This window comes from Podarcis gaigeae (genome assembly GCF_964106915.1).
Source record: "Podarcis gaigeae genome assembly, chromosome: 6".
Classification (NCBI taxonomy): domain Eukaryota; kingdom Metazoa; phylum Chordata; class Lepidosauria; order Squamata; family Lacertidae; genus Podarcis; species Podarcis gaigeae.
The window spans coordinates 72,139,010-72,142,890 of NC_139682.1; positions in this window are offsets into that span (position 1 = coordinate 72,139,010).

A 3,881-nucleotide genomic window follows, 5' to 3' on the forward strand; every position below is an offset into this window, starting at 1 on the left:
GATGATGGGAGTTGTGGTCCAACAATATCTGGGGACCCAAGTTTAAGAAAGACTGTCATATAGCACGTATATTCAGTTCTATTCATCCAGTTCATACACATACCTATATCAAATTATCAAATAGCATCCAATTTTAAGGAGCATTTGTTAATTTGGTGGCATGGATAAGAATTCAACTGAGGTCAAACCAGTATGCCATTCAAACCAGTATGCCATTCAAACCAGTATGCCATTCAAACCAGTATGCCATTCACCGACATTTTCTGACATGTGGTTTTCAAGACTGATGTGTTTGAGAAAGAGCAAGTGATCTCTCCACCAAATGCCTCATGTTTGCCTAGATGTTCTGTGTGCTCTTTTCTGATGAGAAGCTCTAGAAAGGCATTTTCCTTCCCGCTCAGGCAAAGCTAAAGGTTCTCAAATGGGAGAGAGAGAACAAGAGAGGGAACGGAGGATGGAGAAATCTCTGAGTTCTGGTTTCCTAAGTCCCATTCATCACATTTCTGCACCAGTTTGCAACATATGTGAAAACCACCAGCATTTTCATGTGCATTCCTTTTCATATTGCATTTGTGCGCAATTTTGCACATATTTGCATGCATTTTAGTAGCAGAAGAAGAGGAGTTTGGATTTGATATCCCGCTTTATCACTACCCGAAGGAGTCTCAAAGTGGCTAACAATCTCCTTTCCCTTCCTCCCCCACAACAAACACTCTGTGAGGTGAGTGAGGCTGAGAGACTTCAGAGAAGTGTGACTAGCCCAAGGTCACCCAGCAGCTGCATGTGGAGGAGCGGGGAAGTGAACCCGGTTCACCAGATTACGAGCCCACCGCTCTTAACCACTACACCACACTGGCTCTTTTAGTAAGCAGTTATCCAGACATAAGGCATCTCTGTATGCTGTTTTTCACACTTTCCCCCAATAGGCCCCTCCCCCTTTTTGGTACACATTACTTTGGGCGGAGAACAGCATTGCAAACTTCAGAGAAGCACTGCTTTTTAAGAACAGCTGCGTTTTAAGTTCGTGTACTGTTTTGGGAAATGCATACTGGAAGAAGGTAGAGAGAGCGGTTGCGGTGGTGGAAGCAAGAACATGTCAGAGTCAGGGAGGAACTGCTGCAATCAGAGTTGCTGAGAGAAAGCATTGTATAATGGATAGAGCCCTGGACTTAGGCCACAGAGACCTGGATGCAAATGTCTGCTCAGGCATGCAGCTAACTGGGTCACCTTGGTAAGTCACTCTGTCCAATCTAATCCACCCAATAGGGCTAGCTTCTGTGAGTCAGAGCAAACAGTACCAGGCTGCATGGACTAATAGTCTGGCTCTGTATGAGACAGTATCATATGTTCATAATTTTGCCACCCACAGACAGTCTTCCACTGGCAAATAATCCCAAACTAACCAAGCACATAGGGATGCAGGTGGCACTGTGGGTTAAACCACAGAGCCTAGGACTTGCCGATCAGAAGGTTGGCGGTTCGAATCCCCATGATGGGGTGAGCTCCCGTTGCTTGGTCCCTGCTCCTGCCACGTAGCAGTTCGAAAGCACGTCAAAGCGCAAGTAGATAAATAGGTACTGCTCCAGCGGGAAGGTAAACGGCATTTCCGTGTGCTGCTCTGGTTTCGCCAGAAGCGGCTTAGTCATGCTGGCCACATGACCCGGAAGCTGTATGCCGGCTCCCTCGGCCAATAAAGCGAGATGAGCGCTGCAACCTCAGAGTCGGTCATGACTGGACCTAATGGTCAGGGCTACCTTTAACCAAGCACATGTTCTGCTGTCACTTTAGGGACAGAAGGATCTGTCAATGTCAGTTCTCTCCTGTTTTCAATTTCTTTCTTAATTTCAGTTCACCACATTTCCTCAACGATTAGCGATCTATTTATTTTTAATTTAAGAAATCGCCATGAAAATTCATCAGCACTTAATATGAATTTCACCTACGTTTTTGTAAGCACTTTTGGCTGATGTCCACATTTTTGCAAGCAGCTTTTAATAAAATGTATTTTCACCGATACATGCATTTTTACACACACACTTCCCCTAATATATGCATTTGTTTGGTTGGAGAACCGCATTGCACAATTCAGAGAAGTGCGAATTTTGAAGGATGGCTGCATTTTGCCCCTCACGTGGTTTCAGAAAGTGCAGATTCGATTTTGGTATTCCATGTGAACTGAACCAAATTTCTCCAGCCATCCCTGCATCACACTGCAAATCTCTGGATCCTGGCGTTATATCTTAGAGATCACTTGAGGAGGCACGGAGCCTGCGTTCGGCAAGTGTCAACATTTTGGGACCTGGTGAGGACTGCTTACCACAACAGGCCTCGAAAACCAAATCTGAATGGAGGAGGCTAGAGAAAAGGGGTTGGAGGTTGTGGCCGGGGGAGATAACCTCATGCAGAGAGCAACATTCCTTCCCTCTTGGCCTCCAAATTCCTTTGCAGCACAGCCCTCTCTTGGAGATGAGGAAATTCCTTCTTTCTCACACACCCATCATTCAAAGAAATCGATATAATGTAAACCGGACCCTCTCCTTCGAAACCCAATGAAAAATTAGCCGGCTAGACTGCAACGAGATCTTGCTTAGGGCGCTGGGGGCAACAGAGCCCCTTCCTGTGGGTCCGCTTGTCTCTGATGGAATCATTTGAGCACACAAAAGTTGCACAGGGGCTTTTATGTGTTTTACAAAAGTTGCCAAATTAAGCTCGGATTAAGGTCAGATTCCATCCAGAAGCCATCGCTCTACTAGCCAGGGGGACAGATCTGAAAAGCCTGACCAAGTTAATCAATGTGAGGGGTTTTTTTGAGGGGGGTGGGCAGGGGAGAGAAAGAGAAAGTAACATGTATAACTCTTCTTATTAAAAGAGCAGTGAGTGGGGCCCGTCGCTGTGAACTTGAATAACAGGTTGAACTTTAATTTGTTCATTAACAGGATTTGCCCCTCACTGCGAAAGTTATTAGTTCCTTTAAAAGCAGAAGGGACAAGCGGCAGAGCTGCGATGAAAGCGCCTGGCAAAAAGTTAAACGCCTCCTAATTCCACTCGTCGCCAAGCAAAGAGGCCACTGTGGTTTCTTTTCTCTCCCCACCCCCCACCCCACAAGGAGCTGGGAGCAGGGTTAAGGCCTCACCCCCACATCTCCAAGCTGAAAGCTTAAAAGGCCTCCCCCACACGGAACCTCGTCTGGGTTCAAAAGGAGCAGACAAAGCCGATGCAGAGAGAACAAAGGCTTTCTCCAGGGCAGGTGAGCTCTGATCACCTTGGCTATACAGAGACACGCAACGGCGTATTGTGGAAAGTCATCTGCCTGCTACGCGTTTGGACACCTCGTAAAGTGTCATAAGCATGTTTCGTAGGGTGGTTCCGGAGGTCAAGCCAGCAGGCATTTGTCTATGTTTGGATACAACTGGGCGCCATTTTGAATCAAAGCTGAGCTGATTTTAACCACCCATTTCAAAGCTGAGCTGGCTTTGAGGGTTTCTTAGAAGTCCCGAGCAACGCCATATACAATGCTGCTAGAAATATATATGCAAGGCCAACTGGGTGGGTTCTGATTAGACCATTCAGGCTCCTTGTTCATATCTTCATTCTACGCCATTAGGCGCCAGGCAAAATCGTTCCTTTAACCAGGCCTTTGAGCTGATACTTTTAAAATATGTTGAGGAGGGGGGATTATTGAATTGTTTTTGTTTTCATTATGTATTTTGTGTTTTTATATAGTGTTTTTATGTTGCAAACTGCCCCGAGACCTGTGGGTATAGGGTGGTATGCAAATAATAATATTAATAATATGGCTTATTCATGGAGTCTGAGTGTACACTGCACAGCTGGGGTCCCCAATGTAACACCCATGAGTACCGTGGCACCAACATACACCC